General features: G+C 30.2%; 1 long non-coding RNA gene across 2 annotated transcripts in view; it reads left to right on the top strand.

The window, feature by feature from the left end:
* The window catches only part of LOC143237743 (uncharacterized), a 42,434-nt gene extending 24,104 nt beyond the window's left edge, over positions 1–18,330 (top strand). For both annotated transcript variants that reach the window (XR_013020223.1, XR_013020228.1), the window contains exon 4: positions 17,574–18,330. This is a non-coding gene — a long non-coding RNA (uncharacterized LOC143237743). The remainder of the gene's footprint in view (positions 1–17,573) is intronic.
* The last annotated feature ends 9,360 nt before the right edge of the window (positions 18,331–27,690 follow it).

Below are 27,690 nucleotides of genomic sequence, written 5' to 3'. Positions count from 1 at the left end.
CTGTAGTAATATTACAAAGTAGTATAATTTGTATAAACAGACTTTTCATCCTCTACTTACATCAGACAGTTACTACTATAGAATAATTCAGTTTGTTTGTTACATATACAAAACAAATATGTCTGTAGTAATATTACAAAGTAGTATAATTTGTATAAACAGACTTTTCATCCTCTACTTACATCAGACAGTTACTACTATAGAATAATTCAGTTTGTTTGTAACATATACAAAACAAATATGTCTGTAGTAATATTACAAAGTAGTATAATTTGTATAAACAGACTTTTCATCCTCTACTTACATCAGACAGTTACTACTATAGAATAATTCAGTTTGTTTGTTACATATATAAAACAAATATGTCTGTAGTAATATTACAAAGTAGTATAATTTGTATAAACAGACTTTTCATCCTCTACTTACATCAGACAGTTACTACTATAGAATAATTCAGTTTGTTTGTAACATATACAAAACAAATATGTCTGTAGTAATATTACAAAGTAGTATAATTTGTATAAACAGACTTTTCATCCTCTACTTACATCAGACAGTTACTACTATAGAATAATTCAGTTTGTTTGTAACATATACAAAACAAATATGTCTGTAGTAATATTACAAAGTAGTATAATTTGTATAAACAGACTTTTCATCCTCTACTTACATCAGACAGTTACTACTATAGAATAATTCAGTTTGTTTGTAACATATACAAAACAAATATGTCTGTAGTAATATTACAAAGTAGTATAATTTGTATAAACAGACTTTTCATCCTCTACTTACATCAGACAGTTACTACTATAGAATAATTCAGTTTGTTTGTAACATATACAAAACAAATATGTCTGTAGTAATATTACAAAGTAGTATAATTTGTATAAACAGACTTTTCATCCTCTACTTACATCAGACAGTTACTACTATAGAATAATTCAGTTTGTTTGTAACATATACAAAACAAATATGTCTGTAGTAATATTACAAAGTAGTATAATTTGTATAAACAGACTTTTCATCCTCTACTTACATCAGACAGTTACTACTATAGAATAATTCAGTTTGTTTGTTACATATACAAAACAAATATGTCTGTAGTAATATTACAAAGTAGTATAATTTGTATAAACAGACTTTTCATCCTCTACTTACATCAGACAGTTACTACTATAGAATAATTCAGTTTGTTTGTAACATATACAAAACAAATATGTCTGTAGTAATATTACAAAGTAGTATAATTTGTATAAACAGACTTTTCATCCTCTACTTACATCAGACAGTTACTACTATAGAATAATTCAGTTTGTTTGTAACATATATAAAACAAATATGTCTGTAGTAATATTACAAAGTAGTATAATTTGTATAAACAGACTTTTCATCCTCTACTTACATCAGACAGTTACTACTATAGAATAATTCAGTTTGTTTGTAACATATACAAAACAAATATGTCTGTAGTAATATTACAAAGTAGTATAATTTGTATAAACAGACTTTTCATCCTCTACTTACATCAGACAGTTACTACTATAGAATAATTCAGTTTGTTTGTAACATATACAAAACAAATATGTCTGTAGTAATATTACAAAGTAGTATAATTTGTATAAACAGACTTTTCATCCTCTACTTACATCAGACAGTTACTACTATAGAATAATTCAGTTTGTTTGTAACATATACAAAACAAATATGTCTGTAGTAATATTACAAAGTAGTATAATTTGTATAAACAGACTTTTCATCCTCTACTTACATCAGACAGTTACTACTATAGAATAATTCAGTTTGTTTGTAACATATATAAAAAACAAATATGTCTGTAGTAATATTACAAAGTAGTATAATTTGTATAAACAGACTTTTCATCCTCTACTTACATCAGACAGTTACTACTATAGAATAATTCAGTTTGTTTGTAACATATACAAAACAAATATGTCTGTAGTAATATTACAAAGTAGTATAATTTGTATAAACAGACTTTTCATCCTCTACTTACATCAGACAGTTACTACTATAGAATAATTCAGTTTGTTTGTTACATATACAAAACAAATATGTCTGTAGTAATATTACAAAGTAGTATAATTTGTATAAACAGACTTTTCATCCTCTACTTACATCAGACAGTTACTACTATAGAATAATTCAGTTTGTTTGTTACATATATAAAACAAATATGTCTGTAGTAATATTACAAAGTAGTATAATTTGTATAAACAGACTTTTCATCCTCTACTTACATCAGACAGTTACTACTATAGAATAATTCAGTTTGTTTGTTACATATACAAAACAAATATGTCTGTAGTAATATTACAAAGTAGTATAATTTGTATAAACAGACTTTTCATCCTCTACTTACATCAGACAGTTACTACTATAGAATAATTCAGTTTGTTTGTTACATATACAAAACAAATATGTCTGTAGTAATATTACAAAGTAGTATAATTTGTATAAACAGACTTTTCATCCTCTACTTACATCAGACAGTTACTACTATAGAATAATTCAGTTTGTTTGTAACATATACAAAACAAATATGTCTGTAGTAATATTACAAAGTAGTATAATTTGTATAAACAGACTTTTCATCCTCTACTTACATCAGACAGTTACTACTATAGAATAATTCAGTTTGTTTGTAACATATACAAAACAAATATGTCTGTAGTAATATTACAAAGTAGTATAATTTGTATAAACAGACTTTTCATCCTCTACTTACATCAGACAGTTACTACTATAGAATAATTCAGTTTGTTTGTTACATATACAAAACAAATATGTCTGTAGTAATATTACAAAGTAGTATAATTTGTATAAACAGACTTTTCATCCTCTACTTACATCAGACAGTTACTACTATAGAATAATTCAGTTTGTTTGTTAACATATACAAAACAAATATGTCTGTAGTAATATTACAAAGTAGTATAATTTGTATAAACAGACTTTTCATCCTCTACTTACATCAGACAGTTACTACTATAGAATAATTCAGTTTGTTTGTAACATATACAAAACAAATATGTCTGTAGTAATATTACAAAGTAGTATAATTTGTATAAACAGACTTTTCATCCTCTACTTACATCAGACAGTTACTACTATAGAATAATTCAGTTTGTTTGTTACATATACAAAACAAATATGTCTGTAGTAATATTACAAAGTAGTATAATTTGTATAAACAGACTTTTCATCCTCTACTTACATCAGACAGTTACTACTATAGAATAATTCAGTTTGTTTGTTACATATACAAAACAAATATGTCTGTAGTAATATTACAAAGTAGTATAATTTGTATAAACAGACTTTTCATCCTCTACTTACATCAGACAGTTACTACTATAGAATAATTCAGTTTGTTTGTAACATATACAAAACAAATATGTCTGTAGTAATATTACAAAGTAGTATAATTTGTATAAACAGACTTTTCATCCTCTACTTACATCAGACAGTTACTACTATAGAATAATTCAGTTTGTTTGTAACATATACAAAACAAATATGTCTGTAGTAATATTACAAAGTAGTATAATTTGTATAAACAGACTTTTCATCCTCTACTTACATCAGACAGTTACTACTATAGAATAATTCAGTTTGTTTGTTACATATACAAAACAAATATGTCTGTAGTAATATTACAAAGTAGTATAATTTGTATAAACAGACTTTTCATCCTCTACTTACATCAGACAGTTACTACTATAGAATAATTCAGTTTGTTTGTAACATATACAAAACAAATATGTCTGTAGTAATATTACAAAGTAGTATAATTTGTATAAACAGACTTTTCATCCTCTACTTACATCAGACAGTTACTACTATAGAATAATTCAGTTTGTTTGTTACATATACAAAACAAATATGTCTGTAGTAATATTACAAAGTAGTATAATTTGTATAAACAGACTTTTCATCCTCTACTTACATCAGACAGTTACTACTATAGAATAATTCAGTTTGTTTGTTACATATACAAAACAAATATGTCTGTAGTAATATTACAAAGTAGTATAATTTGTATAAACAGACTTTTCATCCTCTACTTACATCAGACAGTTACTACTATAGAATAATTCAGTTTGTTTGTAACATATACAAAACAAATATGTCTGTAGTAATATTACAAAGTAGTATAATTTGTATAAACAGACTTTTCATCCTCTACTTACATCAGACAGTTACTACTATAGAATAATTCAGTTTGTTTGTAACATATACAAAACAAATATGTCTGTAGTAATATTACAAAGTAGTATAATTTGTATAAACAGACTTTTCATCCTCTACTTACATCAGACAGTTACTACTATAGAATAATTCAGTTTGTTTGTTACATATACAAAACAAATATGTCTGTAGTAATATTACAAAGTAGTATAATTTGTATAAACAGACTTTTCATCCTCTACTTACATCAGACAGTTACTACTATAGAATAATTCAGTTTGTTTGTAACATATACAAAACAAATATGTCTGTAGTAATATTACAAAGTAGTATAATTTGTATAAACAGACTTTTCATCCTCTACTTACATCAGACAGTTACTACTATAGAATAATTCAGTTTGTTTGTAACATATACAAAACAAATATGTCTGTAGTAATATTACAAAGTAGTATAATTTGTATAAACAGACTTTTCATCCTCTACTTACATCAGACAGTTACTACTATAGAATAATTCAGTTTGTTTGTAACATATACAAAACAAATATGTCTGTAGTAATATTACAAAGTAGTATAATTTGTATAAACAGACTTTTCATCCTCTACTTACATCAGACAGTTACTACTATAGAATAATTCAGTTTGTTTGTTACATATACAAAACAAATATGTCTGTAGTAATATTACAAAGTAGTATAATTTGTATAAACAGACTTTTCATCCTCTACTTACATCAGACAGTTACTACTATAGAATAATTCAGTTTGTTTGTAACATATACAAAACAAATATGTCTGTAGTAATATTACAAAGTAGTATAATTTGTATAAACAGACTTTTCATCCTCTACTTACATCAGACAGTTACTACTATAGAATAATTCAGTTTGTTTGTAACATATACAAAACAAATATGTCTGTAGTAATATTACAAAGTAGTATAATTTGTATAAACAGACTTTTCATCCTCTACTTACATCAGACAGTTACTACTATAGAATAATTCAGTTTGTTTGTAACATATATAAAACAAATATGTCTGTAGTAATATTACAAAGTAGTATAATTTGTATAAACAGACTTTTCATCCTCTACTTACATCAGACAGTTACTACTATAGAATAATTCAGTTTGTTTGTAACATATACAAAACAAATATGTCTGTAGTAATATTACAAAGTAGTATAATTTGTATAAACAGACTTTTCATCCTCTACTTACATCAGACAGTTACTACTATAGAATAATTCAGTTTGTTTGTAACATATACAAAACAAATATGTCTGTAGTAATATTACAAAGTAGTATAATTTGTATAAACAGACTTTTCATCCTCTACTTACATCAGACAGTTACTACTATAGAATAATTCAGTTTGTTTGTAACATATACAAAACAAATATGTCTGTAGTAATATTACAAAGTAGTATAATTTGTATAAACAGACTTTTCATCCTCTACTTACATCAGACAGTTACTACTATAGAATAATTCAGTTTGTTTGTTACATATACAAAACAAATATGTCTGTAGTAATATTACAAAGTAGTATAATTTGTATAAACAGACTTTTCATCCTCTACTTACATCAGACAGTTACTACTATAGAATAATTCAGTTTGTTTGTTACATATACAAAACAAATATGTCTGTAGTAATATTACAAAGTAGTATAATTTGTATAAACAGACTTTTCATCCTCTACTTACATCAGACAGTTACTATATAGAATAATTCAGTTTGTTTGTAACATATACAAAACAAATATGTCTGTAGTAATATTACAAAGTAGTATAATTTGTATAAACAGACTTTTCATCCTCTACTTACATCAGACAGTTACTACTATAGAATAATTCAGTTTGTTTGTAACATATATAAAAAAACAAATATGTCTGTAGTAATATTACAAAGTAGTATAATTTGTATAAACAGACTTTTCATCCTCTACTTACATCAGACAGTTACTACTATAGAATAATTCAGTTTGTTTGTAACATATATAAAACAAATATGTCTGTAGTAATATTACAAAGTAGTATAATTTGTATAAACAGACTTTTCATCCTCTACTTACATCAGACAGTTACTACTATAGAATAATTCAGTTTGTTTGTAACATATACAAAACAAATATGTCTGTAGTAATATTACAAAGTAGTATAATTTGTATAAACAGACTTTTCATCCCTCTACTTACATCAGACAGTTACTACTATAGAATAATTCAGTTTGTTTGTTACATATACAAAACAAATATGTCTGTAGTAATATTACAAAGTAGTATAATTTGTATAAACAGACTTTTCATCCTCTACTTACATCAGACAGTTACTACTATAGAATAATTCAGTTTGTTTGTAACATATACAAAACAAATATGTCTGTAGTAATATTACAAAGTAGTATAATTTGTATAAACAGACTTTTCATCCTCTACTTACATCAGACAGTTACTACTATAGAATAATTCAGTTTGTTTGTTACATATACAAAACAAATATGTCTGTAGTAATATTACAAAGTAGTATAATTTGTATAAACAGACTTTTCATCCTCTACTTACATCAGACAGTTACTACTATAGAATAATTCAGTTTGTTTGTTACATATACAAAACAAATATGTCTGTAGTAATATTACAAAGTAGTATAATTTGTATAAACAGACTTTTCATCCTCTACTTACATCAGACAGTTACTACTATAGAATAATTCAGTTTGTTTGTAACATATACAAAACAAATATGTCTGTAGTAATATTACAAAGTAGTATAATTTGTATAAACAGACTTTTCATCCTCTACTTACATCAGACAGTTACTACAATAGAATAATTCAGTTTGTTTGTAACATATACAAAACAAAATATGTCTGTAGTAATATTACAAAGTAGTATAATTTGTATAAACAGACTTTTCATCCTCTACTTACATCAGACAGTTACTACTATAGAATAATTCAGTTTGTTTGTAACATATATAAAACAAATATGTCTGTAGTAATATTACAAAGTAGTATAATTTGTATAAACAGACTTTTCATCCTCTACTTACATCAGACAGTTACTACTATAGAATAATTCAGTTTGTTTGTAACATATACAAAACAAATATGTCTGTAGTAATATTACAAAGTAGTATAATTTGTATAAACAGACTTTTCATCCTCTACTTACATCAGACAGTTACTACTATAGAATAATTCAGTTTGTTTGTAACATATACAAAACAAATATGTCTGTAGTAATATTACAAAGTAGTATAATTTGTATAAACAGACTTTTCATCCTCTACTTACATCAGACAGTTACTACTATAGAATAATTCAGTTTGTTTGTTACATATATAAAAACAAATATGTCTGTAGTAATATTACAAAGTAGTATAATTTGTATAAACAGACTTTTCATCCTCTACTTACATCAGACAGTTACTACTATAGAATAATTCAGTTTGTTTGTTACATATACAAAACAAATATGTCTGTAGTAATATTACAAAGTAGTATAATTTGTATAAACAGACTTTTCATCCTCTACTTACATCAGACAGTTACTACTATAGAATAATTCAGTTTGTTTGTAACATATATAAAACAAATATGTCTGTAGTAATATTACAAAGTAGTATAATTTGTATAAACAGACTTTTCATCCTCTACTTACATCAGACAGTTATAGAATAATTCAGTTTGTTTGTAACATATACAAAACAAATATGTCTGTAGTAATATTACAAAGTAGTATAATTTGTATAAACAGACTTTTCATCCTCTACTTACATCAGACAGTTACTACTATAGAATAATTCAGTTTGTTTGTAACATATATAAAACAAATATGTCTGTAGTAATATTACAAAGTAGTATAATTTGTAAAAACAGACTTTTCATCCTCTACTTACATCAGACAGTTACTACTATAGAATAATTCAGTTTGTTTGTAACATATATAAAACAAATATGTCTGTAGTAATATTACAAAGTAGTATAATTTGTATAAACAGACTTTTCATCCTCTACTTACATCAGACAGTTACTACTATAGAATAATTCAGTTTGTTTGTAACATATACAAAACAAATATGTCTGTAGTAATATTACAAAGTAGTATAATTTGTATAAACAGACTTTTCATCCTCTACTTACATCAGACAGTTATAGAATAATTCAGTTTGTTTGTAACATATACAAAACAAATATGTCTGTAGTAATATTACAAAGTAGTATAATTTGTATAAACAGACTTTTCATCCTCTACTTACATCAGACAGTTACTACTATAGAATAATTCAGTTTGTTTGTGACATATACAAAACAAATATGTCTCTAGTAATATTACAAAGTAGTATAATTTGTATAAACAGACTTTTCATCCTCTACTTACATCAGACAGTTACTACTATAGAATAATTCAGTTTGTTTGTAACATATACAAAACAAATATGTCTGTAGTAATATTACAAAGTAGTATAATTTGTATAAACAGACTTTTCATCCTCTACTTACATCAGACAGTTACTACTATAGAATAATTCGGTTTGTTTGTTACATATATAAAACAAATATGTCTGTAGTAATATTACAAAGTAGTATAATTTGTATAAACAGACTTTTCATCCTCTACTTACATCAGACAGTTACTACTATAGAATAATTCAGTTTGTTTGTTACATATACAAAACAAATATGTCTGTAGTAATATTACAAAGTAGTATAATTTGTATAAACAGACTTTTCATCCTCTACTTACATCAGACAGTTACTACTATAGAATAATTCAGTTTGTTTGTTACATATACAAAACAAATATGTCTGTAGTAATATTACAAAGTAGTATAATTTGTATACACAGACTTTTCATCCTCTACTTGCATCAGACATTTATAGAATAATTCAGTTTGTTTGTAACATATACAAAACAAAATGTTTGTAGTAATATTACAAAGTAGTATAATTTGTATAAACAGACTTTTCATCCTCTACTTACATCAGACAGTTACTACTATAGAATAATTCAGTTTGTTTGTTACATATACAAAACAAATATGTCTGTAGTAATATTACAAAGTAGTATAATTTGTATAAACAGACTTTTCATCCTCTACTTACATCAGACAGTTACTACTATAGAATAATTCAGTTTGTTTGTTACATATACAAAACAAATATGTCTGTAGTAATATTACAAAGTAGTATAATTTGTATAAACAGACTTTTCATCCTCTACTTACATCAGACAGTTACTACTATAGAATAATTCAGTTTGTTTGTAACATATACAAAACAAATATGTCTGTAGTAATATTACAAAGTAGTATAATTTGTATAAACAGACTTTTCATCCTCTACTTACATCAGACAGTTACTACTATAGAATAATTCCGTTTGTTTGTTACATATATAAAACAAATATGTCTGTAGTAATATTACAAAGTAGTATAATTTGTATAAACAGACTTTTCATCCTCTACTTACATCAGACAGTTACTACTATAGAATAATTCAGTTTGTTTGTTACATATACAAAACAAATATGTCTGTAGTAATATTACAAAGTAGTATAATTTGTGTAAACAGACTTTTCATCCTCTACTTACATCAGACAGTTACTACTATAGAATAATTCAGTTTGTTTGTTACATATACAAAACAAAATATTTGTAGTAATATTACAAAGTAGTATAATTTGTATAAACAGACTTTTCATCCTCTACTTACATCAGACAGTTACTACTATAGAATAATTCAGTTTGTTTGTAACATATATAAAACAAATATGTCTGTAGTAATATTACAAAGTAGTATAATTTCTATAAACAGACTTTTCATCCTCTACTTACATCAGACAGTTATAGAATAATTCAGTTTGTTTGTAACATATACAAAACAAATATGTCTGTAGTAATATTACAAAGTAGTATAATTTGTATAAACAGACTTTTCATCCTCTACTTACATCAGACAGTTACTACTATAGAATAATTCAGTTTGTTTGTTACATATATAAAACAAATATGTCTGTAGTAATATTACAAAGTAGTATAATTTGTATAAACAGACTTTTCATCCTCTACTTACATCAGACAGTTACTATTATAGAATAATTCAGTTTGTTTGTGACATATACAAAACAAATATGTCTCTAGTAATATTACAAAGTAGTATAATTTGTATACACAGACTTCTCATCCTCTACTTACATCAGACAGTTACTACTATAGAATAATTCAGTTTGTTTGTAACATATACAAAACAAAATATTTGTAGTAATATTACAAAGTAGTATAATTTGTATAAACAGACTTTTCATCCTCTACTTACATCAGACAGTTACTACAATAGAATAATTCAGATTGTTTGTAACATATATAAAACAAATATGTCTGTAGTAATATTACAAAGTAGTATAATTTGTAAAAACAGACTTTTCATCCTCTACTTACATCAGACAGTTACTACTATAGAATAATTCAGTTTGTTTGTAACATATATAAAACATATATGTCTGTAGTAATATTACAAAGTAGTATAATTTGTATAAACAGACTTTTCATCCTCTACTTACATCAGACAGTTACTACTATAGAATAATTCAGTTTGTTTGTAACATATACAAAACAAATATGTCTGTAGTAATATTACAAAGTAGTATAATTTGTATAAACAGACTTTTCATCCTCTACTTACATCAGACAGTTATAGAATAATTCAGTTTGTTTGTAACATATACAAAACAAAATGTCTGTAGTAATATTACAAAGTTGTATAATTTGTATAAACAGACTTTTCATCCTCTACTTACATCAGACAGTTACTACTATAGAATAATTCAGTTTGTTTGTGACATATACAAAACAAATATGTCTCTAGTAATATTACAAAGTAGTATAATTTGTATAAACAGACTTTTCATCCTCTACTTACATCAGACAGTTACTACTATAGAATAATTCAGTTTGTTTGTTACATATACAAAACAAATATGTCTGTAGTAATATTACAAAGTAGTATAATTTGTATAAACAGACTTTTCATCCTCTACTTACATCAGACAGTTACTACTATAGAATAATTCAGTTTGTTTGTTACATATACAAAACAAATATGTCTGTAGTAATATTACAAAGTAGTATAATTTCTATAAACAGACTTTTCATCCTCTACTTACATCAGACAGTTATAGAATAATTCAGTTTGTTTGTAACATATACAAAACAAATATGTCTGTAGTAATATTACAAAGTAGTATAATTTGTATAAACAGACTTTTCATCCTCTACTTACATCAGACAGTTACTACTATAGAATAATTCCGTTTGTTTGTTACATATATAAAACAAATATGTCTGTAGTAATATTACAAAGTAGTATAATTTGTATAAACAGACTTTTCATCCTCTACTTACATCAGACAGTTACTACTATAGAATAATTCAGTTTGTTTGTTACATATACAAAACAAATATGTCTGTAGTAATATTACAAAGTAGTATAATTTGTATAAACAGACTTTTCATCCTCTACTTACATCAGACAGTTACTACTATAGAATAATTCAGTTTGTTTGTTACATATACAAAACAAATATGTCTGTAGTAATATTACAAAGTAGTATAATTTGTATACACAGACTTTTCATCCTCTACTTGCATCAGACAGTTATAGAATAATTCAGTTTGTTTGTAACATATACAAAACAAAATGTCTGTAGTAATATTACAAAGTAGTATAATTTGTATAAACAGACTTTTCATCCTCTACTTACATCAGACAGTTACTACAATAGAATAATTCAGTTTGTTTGTAACATATATAAAACAAATATGTCTGTAGTAATATTACAAAGTAGTATAATTTGTATAAACAGACTTTTCATCCTCTACTTACATCAGACAGTTACTACTATAGAATAATTCGGTTTGTTTGTTACATATATAAAACAAATATGTCTGTAGTAATATTACAAAGTAGTATAATTTGTATAAACAGACTTTTCATCCTCTACTTACATCAGACAGTTACTACTATAGAATAATTCATTTTGTTTGTAACATATACAAAACAAATATGTCTGTAGTAATATTACAAAGTAGTATAATTTGTATAAACAGACTTTTCATCATCTACTTATATCAGACAGTAACTACTATAGAATAATTCAGTTTGATTGTAACATATACAAAACAAATATGTCTGTAGTAATATTACAAAGTAGTATAATTTGTATAAACAGACTTTTCATCCTCTACTTACATCAGACAGTTACTACTATAGAATAATTCGGTTTGTTTGTTACATATATAAAACAAATATGTCTGTAGTAATATTACAAAGTAGTATAATTTGTATAAACAGACTTTTCATCCTCTACTTACATCAGACAGTTACTACTATAGAATAATTCAGTTTGTTTGTTACATATACAAAACAAATATGTCTGTAGTAATATTACAAAGTAGTATAATTTGTGTAAACAGACTTTTCATCCTCTACTTACATCAGACAGTTACTACTATAGAATAATTCAGTTTGTTTGTTACATATACAAAACAAATATGTCTGTAGTAATATTACAAAGTAGTATAATTTCTATAAACAGACTTTTCATCCTCTACTTACATCAGACAGTTACTACTATAGAGTAATTCAGTTTGTTTGTTACATATACAAAACAAATATGTCTGTAGTAATATTACAAAGTAGTATAATTTGTATACACAGACTTTTCATCCTCTACTTACATCAGACAGTTATAGAATAATTCAGTTTGTTTGTAACATATACAAAACAAAATATTTGTAGTAATATTACAAAGTAGTATAATTTGTATAAACAGACTTTTCATCCTCTACTTACATCAGACAGTTACTACTATAGAATAATTCAGTTTGTTTGTAACATATACAAAACAAATATGTCTGTAGTAATATTATAAAGTAGTATAATTTGTATAAACAGACTTTTCATCCTCTACTTACATCAGACAGTTACTACTATAGAATAATTCATTTTGTTTGTAACATATACAAAACAAATATGTCTGTAGTAATATTACAAAGTAGTATAATTTGTATAAACAGACTTTTCATCCTCTACTTACATCAGACAGTTACTACTATAGAATAATTCATTTTGTTTGTAACATATACAAAACAAATATGTCTGTAGTAATATTACAAAGTAGTATAATTTGTATAAACAGACTTTTCATCCTCTACTTACATCAGACAGTTACTACTATACAAGAATTCGGTTTGTTTGTAACATATACAAAACAAATCTGTCTGTAGTAATATTACAAAGTAGTAAAATTTGTATAAACAGGCTTTTCATCCTCTACTTACATCAGACAGTTACTACTATAGAATAATTCAGTTTGTTTGTAACATATACAAAACAAAATGTCTGTAGTAATATTACAAAGTAGTATAATTTTGTATAAACAGACTGTAATTTGTAATTGTAATATAATTTGTATATTCAGCTAAGATCAGGATGTCTCAAGATTACAACCTCCTTTACTTTTAAATATGAATAACCAATCAAATGGGTAACACTGGGTAATTATATGTTACATATTCAGCTAAGATCAGGATGTCTCAAGATTACAACCTCCTTTACTTTTAAATATGAATAATCAATCAAATGGGTAACACTGGGAACTCTGGGTAATTATATGTTACATATTCAGCTGAGATCAGGATGTCTCAAGATTACAACCTCCTTTACTTTTAAATATGAATAACCAATCAAATGGGTAACACTGGGAACTCTGGGTAATTATATGTTACATATTCAGCTGAGATCAGGATGTCTCAAGATTACAACCTCCTTTACTTTTAAAGAGGAATAACCAATCAAATGGGTAACATTGGAACTTTGGGTAATTATATGTTACATATTCAGCTGAGATCAGGATGTCTCAAGATTACAACCTCCTTTACTTTTAAATGTGAATAACCAGTCAAATGGGTAACACTGGGAACTCTGGGTAATTATATATTACATATTCAGCTGAGATCAGGATGTCTCAATATTACAACCTCCTTTACTTTTAAATATGAATAACCAGTCAAATGAGTAACACTGGGAACTCTGGGTAATTATATGTTACATATTCAGCTAAGATCAGGATGTCTCAAGATTACAACCTCCTTTACTTTTAAATATGAATAACCAGTCAAATGGGTAACACTGGGAACTCTGGGTAATTATATGTTACATATTCAGCTGAGATCAGGATGTCTCAAGATTACAACCTCCTTTACTTTTAAATATGAATAACCAATCAAATGGGTAACACTGGAAACTCTGGGTAATTATATGTTACATATTCAGCTAAGATCAGGATGTCTCAAGATTACAACCTTCTTTACTTTTAAATATGAATAACCAGTCAAATGGGTAACACTGGGAACTCTGGGTAATTATATGTTACATATTCAGCTGAGATCAGGATGTCTCAAGATTACAACCTCCTTTACTTTTAAATATGAATAACCAATCAAATGGGTAACACTAGGAACCCTGGGTAATTATAAGTTACATATTCAGCTAAGATCAGGATGTCTCAAGATTACAACCTCCTTTACTTTTAAAGAGAATAACCAATCAAATGGGTAACACTGGAACTCTGGGTAATTATATGTTACATATTCAGCTGAGATCAGGATGTCTCAAGATTACAACCTCCTTTACTTTTAAATATGAATAACCAGTCAAATGGGTAACACTGGGAACTCTGGGTAATTATATGTTACATATTCAGCTGAGATCAGGATGTCTCAAGATTACAACCTCCTTTACTTTTAAATATGAATAACCAATCAAATGGGTAACACTGGGAACTCTGGGTAATTATATGTTACATATTCAGCTGAGATCAGGATGTCTCAAGATTACAACCTCCTTTACTTTTATATATGAATAACCAGTCAAATGGGTAACACTGGGAACTCTGGGTAATTATATGTTACATATTCAGCTGAGATCAGGATGTCTCAAGATTACAACCTCCTTTACTTTTAAATATGAATAACCAATCAAATGGGTAACACTGAAAACTCTGGGTAATTATATGTTACATATTCAGCTGAGATCAGGATGTCTCAAGAACACAACCTCCTTTACTTTTAAATATGAATAACCAATCAAATGGGTAACACTAGGAACCTTGGGTAATTGTATGTTACATATTCAGCTAAGATCAGGATGTCTCAAGATTACAACCTCCTTTACTTTTAAATATGAATAACCAATCAAATGGGTAACACTGGAACTCTGGGTAATTATATGTTACATATTCAGCTGAGATCAGGATGTCTCAAGATTACAACCTCCTTTACTTTTAAATATGAATAACCAGTCAAATGGGTAACACTGGGAACTCTGGGTAATTATATGTTACATATTCAGCTGAGATCAGGATGTCTCAAGATTACAACCTCCTTTACTTTTAAATATGAATAACCAGTCAAATGGGTAACACTGGGAACTCTGGGTAATTATATGTTACATATTCAGCTGAGATCAGGATGTCTCAAGATTACAACCTCCTTTACTTTTAAATATGAATAACCAATCAAATGGGTAACACTGGAAACTCTGGGTAATTATATGTTACATATTCAGCTAAGATCAGGATGTCTCAAGATTACAACCTCCTTTACTTTTAACTATGAATAACCAATCAAATGGGTAACACTAGGAACCCTGGATAATTGTATGTTACATATTCAGCTAAGATCAGGATGTCTCAAGATTACAACCTCCTTTACTTTTAAATATGAATAACCAATCAAATGGGTAACACTAGGAACCCTGGGTAATTATATGTTACATATTCAGCTAAGATCAGGATGTCTCAAGATTACAACCTCCTTTACTTTTAAAGAGGAATAACCAGTCAAATGGGTAACACTGGGAACTCTGGGTAATTATATGTTACATATTCAGCTGAGATCAGGATGTCTCAAGATTACAACCTCCTTTACTTTTAAAGAGGAATAACCAATCAAATGGGTAACACTGGGAACTCTGGGTAATTATATGTTACATATTCAGCTAAGATCAGAATGTCTCAAGATTACAGCCTCCTTTACTTTTAAATATGAATAATCAATCAAATGAGTAACACAAGGAACTTTGTGTATTTTATGTTAATATTCAGCTACGACCAAGATGTTTCAAAATTACAACCTTTACTTTTTAATGGGAATAACCGATCAAATGGGTAACACTAGGAACTCTGGATAATTTTATGTTACATATTCAGCTCAGTCATTCTGGAATATTATATTTAGTTATGTGGTCAACCTGGAACTAATTCTTGAGAGAATGTAACCAGCCTGATCTATACACCTCTTCAATAAAAGCAACTATCCATCATTCCAAAAACATAACTTCACACACACACAGTTATTTTGTATTGTACGAATAAAAGTTATTTTAGTATATTATAAATATTGTGTTTAGTCAATTTTGTAGCACAAACTCAGTTTTCTGTGAAGGCACTCAGTATTACTTTGCAGTATATCTTGCCAAGCTTCATGTTATATAGAGGGCCTATCTGATTTACTTTTTTTGGGAAATTGTTTTAGCTGAAAATTCCACAATATCAGATCAACAATATATCAACACTGGTATTGAAACAACACAAGAGACTGTCCATCTTTTTAGTGTAATAGCATTGCAGTATATATCTATACACTCTGCTTAGCATTATATCTTACAGAGTTATATTTCAAATATTCTATATTTTATATTTCATAATAATTCTGTGGTTGAAACTGAAAACAGTAGAAAACTTTTTAATGAAATGGATACCAAATGCACTACTGTCACTTTCATTACAGTATTGTATACATTTTTATCTCATATAAAACTTACTTCTTCGGGAATTACAGTAATGTATGCATTAATATTTTGAGTAGAAAAAAAAAGATTGTTTTATGAAGTCTTGAGTGGTTTTCAAACTTTCAAGTATATTCTTTCATTTTATTTCCAGTCGAAAAGTAGCTCTTATTAGTACTGTGTATTCATGATGTTTATTACATGTGCTATAAAGACTTTTTTCTTAGTTCAGACAGAGATTCAGTGAAATATAGTTGAGTGTGGTATTAGAGTTTAATGGAGGTAAATTTGTGTATAACCTGCCCACATTTTTCAAACACAAAAGTTAGGTAATGAACACGTACAAGTAATTGTTTGTTTGTTTTAAACCAACCAATCTTAGGGAAGAAATTATAGTTGTTTTACTGGTTTTAATTTATTGACCTTTATTCATCACTAATATCCTAAATTAACAGATAACAAAAAAACATTGTAACAGATCTATCTTTTTTTTTTCTTTTTTTTTACAGCCTTTCAGATAGTCTACGGTGACAACCCTGACAAACCTTATGGATATGAGAACCAAAGTGAAAAAGATCCACTACTTCGAACTTGTGAAGAACGTAAAGTTTAAGTTTCAACTTCAGTGGACTTGAAAAACTTGGTCTGTTGCTTGTTATTTATAAGTTTGTTTTCATAAACAAATTACAGTTGTCACTTGTTGTTCAAATACTGACTGGTTTTTAACCTGATCATGTTTCTACATCAACTTTCATAACAATAAAATGGCAGAAAAGAAATCAGGGCTTAGAGCCTGTGTATATATATTAACTATTAACACAGAATCAAATGATACATTGGAATGATTAATCAAGTAAATCCAATGAGCATCAGAATGACCCATGTACCCTATGTTCTATGTAAATCACAGCCTCTTAATTTTTGTCAGTTGAAATTCTAAGAAATGACAAAAAATAAATATAACAATTGAATTGTTCTAGGTCTAAGTTGAAATCAGAAAACTCATTAATTTATTTCTCAATAAGGAAGAGTGCTTCTGCCTGCAAAATTACTCTCTCCATTGGAACAACAACACATTATTTGACCACTGACTGATTCTACAATCTATTGATATTTTATAAATGCAATAATCGGGTTGTGGCAATTAACCATCCAGTAAATATGAAACTGTACAGTAACACTGTCAGGTTTTATGCATGTGTGGGCTGGATTCTGTTTTTTAAATGTATGCAACTCGTTGGCAATAAATTTCAGCAAAAGCAAACACCACACAGTCTACTGTTCTAAAATAATATAATTGAAACAAATCAAACATGTATACAAATCTTTTTTTGTTGTTGGTTATCATAGTTGTATCCAGAGCTTTAGATAACTGTTTTTTTTTTGTTGTTGTTAAAATCCACACAGTCTGGTTCATTTACATTTAGAACACAATATGACAAGACAAATTAGTTCTCCTACTCTGTTATAACAATACAGTGTGATTAGTCACCACACTTGTATCCAGAGCTTTAAACTGTTGCATATTTTTGTCAAAGTCTACACAGTGTAGTTAAATTAGTTTAGAACACAGTGGGCATAATGTGGGATAATGGATTCAGATACAAACTGTCCAGAATGTGATTCCCTAAAGAAATCATTCACTATATTTCTAACTTACTCGATTGAATCCCCGTCACACTAAACATGCTCGCCATTTAAGTTGTGGGGGAATTATAATGTAACGGTTAAACCCGCTATTACTTGGTAAAATAGTAGCCCAAGAGTTGGCGGTGGGTGTTGATGACTAGTTGCCTTTCCTCTAGTCTTACACTGCTCCAATAGAAACCTCGTGTATCTCTGCGCGAAATTCAAAATAAACCAAACCAAACTGGAAGATAGGATCATCAGAGCTAATGCTGGGTAAAGCTACTCCAAGTGCTGCACAACGGAAGCGGGCGTCGCTTGGGGAAAAGTATTTGGCCTTACCGTTTTTATCATCTCTGTCAGCAACATACCACTTTTAAAAATTCAAAACATACCTTCTGTTCACAGTTCACAGATGACATTGCTATCTGGAAGTATGCTCCAAACTCAACAACGGCAACATACAATATATAAAACCACTAAACGAAATCGAACAGTGTTACAATAAATGGAGAATTAAGATTAATGTTTAAAAAACACAAGACGTGTCATTAATAAAAACAGAGTTTTTACTCAGGATTTTCCTCAACTGCACAATTGTATTTTAACTGTCATTTTTAGCATGTAAAGCCTCATATATATAGGCATAGTAACAAATGATCCAAAAATGAAGAATATTCTAGTAAATACATTTATTTATCAATAAATTTTAATTTAAAAGTTAATTGAATATTGATATTTATCAGATTTATTGTGTTTGCCAACAAGATTGATACTTAAAATTTTCTTTCATGGCACAAGTGTATTTTAATGTACCAACAATGATACAATTTATAAGGGGCTGGCATGGCCAGGTGGATAAGGCACTCGACTCATAATCTGAGGGTGGCGGGTTTGAATCCCCGTCGCAATAAACATGCTCGCCCTCTTAAACGTGGGGACGTTATAATGTGACGATCAATCCCACTATTCATTGGTAAAATAGTTGCACAAGAGTTGGCATTGGAATGATGACTAGGTACCTTCCCTCTAGTCTACACTACAACATTATGGACGGGTAGCACAGATGGCGCTCCTGTAGCTTTGTGCGAAATTCAAACCAACCAATTTATAATATTAGTTATTACAAATATTGATTTATATACAAAAGTTTTACAAGCAATACTGAATCTTTCATCTGGTCTGAAAATGAATATTTTATCAACGGTTCACGAAAACAAATTAATTTTATGTTAATATCGGTACACTTCACTTAACGGGTAAGCTGTCTCTCTCGCTTCTCACACGTGTGTTTTTCAGTGACGAAGACAGGCATTGTTTTCGTAAAAATATTAACTTCTGAAGTTAATTCTCTAAAGTTTAGCGGTTTGTAATGTTAAAAATTTGTAAAGGTTCCTGGTCAAGTATCCGCATTTTCCAGAATAATAAGTGTTAATCACAATTATAGCTACCGATGCTCATAGTATACCAAACGTATCAATCCAGTAATATTAAACTGACTCTCCGCGTGTCGCCTTATAAACGTTAGGCGAGAATCTTAAAAGTTCAGTTGGCAACAGTGTAAAACATATATTGTTAATTCTTACACTCGAGAATCTTCTACAAATTAAGAGAACAGGCAGGACTTTGCATTTATTTATTTTTAACACATATTTAACAATATAAGTTGCATGCATTTCTAAACATATAGCTAACTAAATCAAATATCGATATTAAAATAAATGTATAATATTAAATCCATTACATAACTCACTTGAACTTATTTACATAAGATAATTTTCAACTGTACAAGTATTTTTACAGGTTCGTAATTTGTGATAAACATAACACTAGAAAAACCCTCGCATAAAATCACGTAAAACAAGAATAATAATACCAGAGTTATATCTGGATGGGATTCTCTCGCAAGTAGCAAAATCAGCAAAATTCTTAGGTATTACATTCAGCTCAAAATTAACTTAGATAAACAGCATTGAAACCAGAAGTATGTTTTACTTAACCACCGATTCTAGTTCCATATAATCTCAACACTTTCCTGTTTTTACCACAGGAACTTGAAGTCCCCAAGGGCTGTGTTCTGAGTGTCACACTTTTCATTATAAAGCTTAATGCCAATAGTGAACAGTTACCCCCTACAATTGCAAATGATCTTTTCGTTGATGACTTTCACGTCTCATAAATCAATCATATACTTAAGTGAACCACAGCAAATGGTTTTCAACTTTCTCTATCTAAAACCGTTTGTGTACATTTCTGCTGCCAACAGGGTGTTTATCCAGAACTTTGTATTGATGAAGATGTGCTTCCTATCGTCCTTGTTCTTAAGTCTTATATTTGACTGCAAATTAAACTTTATTTCCCATATAAAACAACTTCGTGTCAAATGTTTAAGAGCACTGAACATCCTCTGTGTCCTCACTTCCACCTCTTGGGGAGTAGATTGATACTCCATGCTTAAAATTTATTGTGTCCTTATCTCTTATCTGATTCAAACTTGACTATGAGTTTATGGTTCTGCCGGAACCTCAGCACTGAAAATACTGGATCCTACCCACCATCAGGGACTTCGACTTTGCACTGGGGCCTTTCGTACTTCTCCTGTCTAAAGTTTGGATGGTGAATCCCATGAACCCTCTCTGTATATTCGCCATTTGCTACTGTCTCTTATGAATGCTTCTAAACTTTGCTCTTTACCATAGCATCCTACTTGGGGTTATGTTTTCCATTCTCAGTGGGGCACACTTTTCTATGATAGAAAATCTACCATTGTTTCTTTTAGCCTTCGTATCCAGGCTCAATCAGATTAACTGGATATATCTTTGAAAAGCATAGCAGTATCAACAGTTCGGTCTCTTCCATCATGGCTAATTACCATCCTCAACTGTGACCTGTTGGAAATATCGCTCTTTATTTGCTGAACATATTTCAAACAATCCATCCATTCCCATATATACAGATGGTTTAAAATCAGGTGACTCTGTAGGTTCTGCCATGGTTTGTTACAGTTCGGTCGTAGCACACAGAATTCTCTCTACAATTTTTGTGTTCACTGCCGAATTGTGTGCCATTTCTCTTGCCCTGAATCACATTGAAACTATGCAATATACGAATTATACGATCTATACTGATTCATTAAACTTTCTATTGGCCCTGACATCATTTCATGTTAGTTATTATCTTATTCTTATCAATATCCAAAACGAACTGACCCATCTCTGTCATCTATCTCTGTCCATTTTTTTGGATACCAGGTCATGTTGATATTCGTGGGAATGAGCTAGTTGAGAGAGTGGCAAAGTCCATCTGTTCTGGCTCTATCATCACCGTCCCTGTTCCATACATGGACTGTGGTCCAGTTATTGAAACCCGACTATGCACCAGTTGACAGTCGACCTGGAGTGAGCAACGAAATAATAAGCTTTTTTCAAATCAAGCCTTCTTTAGTTCTTTAACCATCTTGTTTCTGTAAAGATTGAAGGGAGGAAGTTGGTTTGGGTAGGCTATGCATTGGTCACAGTTTTTGTCACTCATCTTCCTTTTATCTGGTACTGATGCACCAGTGTGAAGTCTGTGTGTCACTCAGGTCACAACCGTACACATTTTACTATCGTGCCGTTGTTACGGCCAAGAACAACGCCGCCATTTTAAACATACTTTTAAGGTAGGTTTGCCCTTGACATTAGCCAATGTCATAGGTGATACTGGCTGCCTCACTCATGTTTTTACATTTTTAAGAGTCATTGGTCTTTTTTTAAAGGTTTTTATTGGACTATACACTGTTTTAGCATGATTTCTTTTACACATTTTATTTTGACCTGAACCCAGGACTGGAAAGGTCAACTTCAGGTGACTGACAGGAAGTTTGAACTTAATGCTTCAGTATTCCTGGCAGTTCTTAATTTTACCTGTTGTAACATTCATTTCCATGTACCATTATAGTATACTACAATTTGTTTGGCACAGATAGCCTAGTAGCTTTGTGTCAATAACCATGAAATACCTACTTAAGGACGGTCAGCGCAGATAGCCCTCATGCAGCTTTGCGCAAAATTAAAAAAAAACAAACACGAACACTCCTCAGACGTTTACAAACGTCACAGTGTATGCTTGTACAAAGAATGTTTAGCTCGAAGATGTGTGTGCGCGCTATCTGCACTGGTGTACAGCATGAATAGCTTATAATGCCTCACAAGAAGTTATGTGTTGTATTTATGGTGTAGACACATCAAAAAATGTTTGTTGATGTGTTACAAGTAGTTCATAGCCTTTGCTAAGACTTTCGCAGTTATGGTACCCTATTTTATAGAACGATCCTACAAATAAAACTCCTCACCGACCCGTCAGGATGTCGCAATCTGAGGACCTAGCAAAAAAACCAAGACAAAATTACCTGATAGGAGAACTTGAAAGGCAAACGGGGGCAGTTAGAAGTTTTAACTTTCCTTTGCTCTGCTAACAAAATGTGGTTGAAGAACTAACAAGGCTGTAAAGTTATTTGACGAAATAATGTGTAACTTAATGCTGTTGAAGTATCAGAGACTGGTTAACAAGTATGGTTGGTGAATTACGTTAAACACGGATAGTAGACATTATGTATAATTGTGAAGGAACGGGGAAAACCTGAAACAGCGCAGAGTTGGAAACAGGAGGCCCGTTGAAAGAAAAATAAGTTGATTCTGAAATTCAAAGTCTTCTATATCCATGGTGAGAATTTGGGTTAATTTAAATTTCCGAAGGATATTGAAATGTAACCAGGAGCGGTCAGAAACATAAATTTCTCTTCACCCTACTACGTGAGTTAAGATTAAGTAGCATCTAACTTTAGAGAATTATCGTGGGTGAGGGAAGAAGGAGTGGTAATAAGGTAACTAGGGTGATTGTCTCGAGACTTCAGGAGAAGCTGTAAAAATAAGGTGAAGGAAAGAGAGCTTGTTGATAACTCTGCTGCTGTTTCTTGAGCTGTTGACAACCGAAACACTGAAACTGAACCTATATGTGAAACCTATGAGAAACGTTGTTCTGTACTTTATTTTAATTAAAGTAGTACTAATCATACGAGCCGTCTTAAGAATACATTTGAACATATCTGCGTGGGAGCTGTTTTAATTATAAGAATTTATAAACAAATAATTAATCATCAGAGGAATCGACGAGTATGCAATCTTCCTTCGTCTCGCTAGGGGTGAATTTACATTGTATGGATTAATATTGTGAGAAGCCAATTGTGAATTATTGGGAATAGTTGGACAATGTTGCTCGTTGTATATGAAGGTTTGAATACAAACAGTGACAAGGCAGGTTACCCAGTTGAACTATCATAACGCTACCTACCATCTTTCTCCCAACCTCTTTACCTGATGACGTCTAGATACAGTCGATCATTAATAATTACCCAAACGTAATAATAACTGGTTATCTTAGTTCTAAATGTGCTGATTTCAACTGTATACCCATCAACAGAAATGGAAAAGCTCAACATCACCTGCTAACAAACAACAATTACCTTGTCATTAACAATATTAGCACGTGACACCAATCCAAAGGGAACAGAATGTATTGAACTTAGTAACAGTATCTCTTTATTTCATCGCTCATTCAAGAACACAACAGTCACATTTACAACGATTATGGTCCACTTTTTTTCACGATCTACAATTACGGCCACTCCTCCAATCCTTCTCAAATAATACAAGATTTCTCAATTCTTAACTTAAAAATTGAGATACATTACCCGAAATTATAACATAAGCTTCAAACTCCAAAGAAATAGACAATCACGCCTCCCTGCTTATCAACACTACATTAAATGTAATTAACACAGTTACAAGTGAAACAGTCACTCAGAATTTAAATTCATTGAAACTCGTACCGGAAGTAAACCATCTAATCCATGAAAGAAGAAAGCTCAAATTTATCAGAACCGGTGATATGTCACTTAGGGACATCACGAACAATCGTGTAAAAAGGATAATTAAAACCAACAAATGGGACACGTTCAGTGAATCCAGATGGCTTCCTAACTTTATCGCTAATAAAGCTGCTAAAGTTGAAATCAATAACAGCACTTCCAACACATTTCCACTAACAGCAGGAGTCCTCCAGGTCTCTGTCCTCGTCCCGCTACCTTACACTCTGTTCGTAAATGGCATATCGCTCCCACAGTTATTCTATACCATCATCTCTCAGTATAACAATGTTATCTAGAGTACATCACGCGATTCACTCACTGCAGTGTCCATAGCCCAATACGTATTAAAGAATTAAATAGTGTAATATGTGGCGAATACTGCTCAATCCAATCAAAACGTACGCTATAGCATTTCAAAAGAAAATTGGGAGACAAAAACATTAGACAAATCGAACTTTCATTGTACAGAACCTCCATCACCTGTTAAACAACCATCAAATTGATAAGAATCACAGTAAATTGAAGTCTGTTCTGGGCCACTTACTACAAGAAAACAAGAAACAAACCAGCATTCTCCCGCCGAATCGAACAAAGGTTGTAACAGCCACTAAATCATCAAACTTTACAAAACCTACATCGGACCTCTACATGAATATATGGTTGTTTTATTACCTATAATATGCCCAATATACTATACAAAAAGATCCAACAGCTCATTGTTATGAAAACAGTATAAAACCATCAGACTCACTTTAAACGTACATCGCTTTAACTTTAGAATCTTTTATTTCTTTAATTTGATCAATCTATTATAAAACTATTGAAACAGAATCGCGCGCTCTCAATCTACGTCTCTCCGCTTCAATCCTGATGAATGCTCTTTTCGACTGACGTCATCGCCACGTGAACAGAAAAATGTACAAGTTCTGATTACAAAACGACGGTCGCTGCACGATTCTCCCAACTTTTTTGTGACGGCATCTTCCTCATGTCTATCCACAATCCACTCTACGTGTTTAAATAAGCTCTATCAAACTGAACTTTTCCACCTCGCGTGGTGAGAAAGAAAAACAAAAATTTCGAATCACCACCGTTCTCTTTCAAACTCGAAGATGTGTTTTTTGAGGCTTGACGGATTTATGAACCTAAATTTCTACCACGAATTTTGTTTTACTGACGAAACAGGTGTGAAGATAGCACAAACCAAGACTGACTGTCAATGCTATTCAGTTCAAAGTTAACATAAGTGGTATCAATACAAGTGATAATCAGGGTCCGAGACGTTTGTGAGTAATATTAATTAATGAGTTTCGGAAGTTTCCAGGAGTGTAGGTCAGGATTTGTTACTCTGCTAGGGACCGTTTCTTTGATGGCTTGAGTTATTGCGCTGATCAGATGAGAAATGTAGCCCCGGCATGGCCAAGCGCGTAAGGCGTGCGACTCCTAATCCGAGGGTCGCGGGTTCGTGCCCGCGTCGCGCTAAACATGCTCGCCCTCCCAGCCGTGGGGGCGTATAATGTGGCGGTCAATCTTACTATTCGTTGGTAAAAGAGTAGCCCAAGAGTTGGCGGTGGGTGGTGATGACTAGCTGCCTTCCCTCTAGTCTTACACTGCAAAATTAGGGACGGCTAGCACAGATAGCCCTAGAGTAGCTTTGTGCGAAATTCCAAAACAAACTTTTAGAGAAATGTAATTATCGATTTTGTTGGAGTATATCAGGGCTGCGACGCGCCATGTTTAAAGGCTAGGCCTCTCAGGATTTCCCGACTTATGAAGTCGACACGTAAAAATGTTAGCATGCTCTACACTGACGACATAGGAAACATTCTAAATAGTAATTGTGAATGAAAGAGAAAATACACCCTGGTACTTGAATGTTACTGTCTTATGGGCATTATGCTAGAATGAATTAAAAGTGCTTTATGCACAGCAGAAGTTCCATATATAAAACTTAGGGTCTTATCTCACCTGGTATGACCTTACCATAGTTATATAAATATGTTTACCAGTCGCTTTATTGGCAAACATTTAACATTTACATTACGTAAAAAAAAATATTAAAAACATGGACTGTACGAAGAAACTATATATATGTATGTTTTGGTTTATGTTTTAAAAAACGTTTTTCATTTATAAAATAAACAAACTCCAAATTAAAGCATTTTACTTTGTTTTTATGGCCCGATTTAAGTTAAGTCAAACGCTTGCCCGATAAGTAATGCTAGGTACCCTACTATCATTGGCCAATCAAGAGGTGATATTGTGATAACTATTAGTATGTCTATTAGTGAAGGGTATATTTATTACTGTGAAATAAGTTTTGAGTTTGGAGCAAAATTCGTTCGCGGAAAACGTAATACAACAAACAATACAGAACACATTACATCGTATAAAGTACCTAGAACAAGTAATACAACAAACAATACAGAACACATTACATCATACAAAGTACCTAGAACAAGTAATACAACAAACAATACAGAACACATTACATCATACAAAGTACCTAGAACAAGTAATACAACAAACAATACAGAACACATTACATCATACAAAGTACCTAGAACAAGTAATACAACAAACAATACAGAACACATAACATCATACAAAGTACCTAGAACAAGTAATACAACAAACAATACAGAACACATAACATCATACAAAGTACCTAGAACAAGTAATACAACAAACAATACAGAACACATTACTCACAACATCATACAAAGTATCTAGAACAAGTAATACAACAAACAATACAGAACACATTACTCACAACATCATACAAAGTATCTAGAACAAGTAATACAACAAACAATACAGAACACATTACTCACAACATCATACAAAGTATCTAGAACAAGTAATACAACAAACAATACAGAACACATTACTCACAACATCATACAAAGTATCTAGAACAAGTAATACAACAAACAATACAGAACACATAACATCATACAAAGTACGTAGAACAAGTAATACAACAAACAATACAGAACACATAACATCATACAAAGTACCTAGAACAAGTAATACAACAAACAATACAGAACACATTACATCATACAAAGTACCTAGAACAAGTAATACAA

This window comes from Tachypleus tridentatus, chromosome 13 (assembly GCF_004210375.1).
Source record: "Tachypleus tridentatus isolate NWPU-2018 chromosome 13, ASM421037v1, whole genome shotgun sequence".
In the NCBI taxonomy this organism is placed as follows: domain Eukaryota; kingdom Metazoa; phylum Arthropoda; class Merostomata; order Xiphosura; family Limulidae; genus Tachypleus; species Tachypleus tridentatus.
Note: the sequence above shows the minus strand (reverse complement) of the source record. Positions and strands in the feature narration are given on the sequence as shown.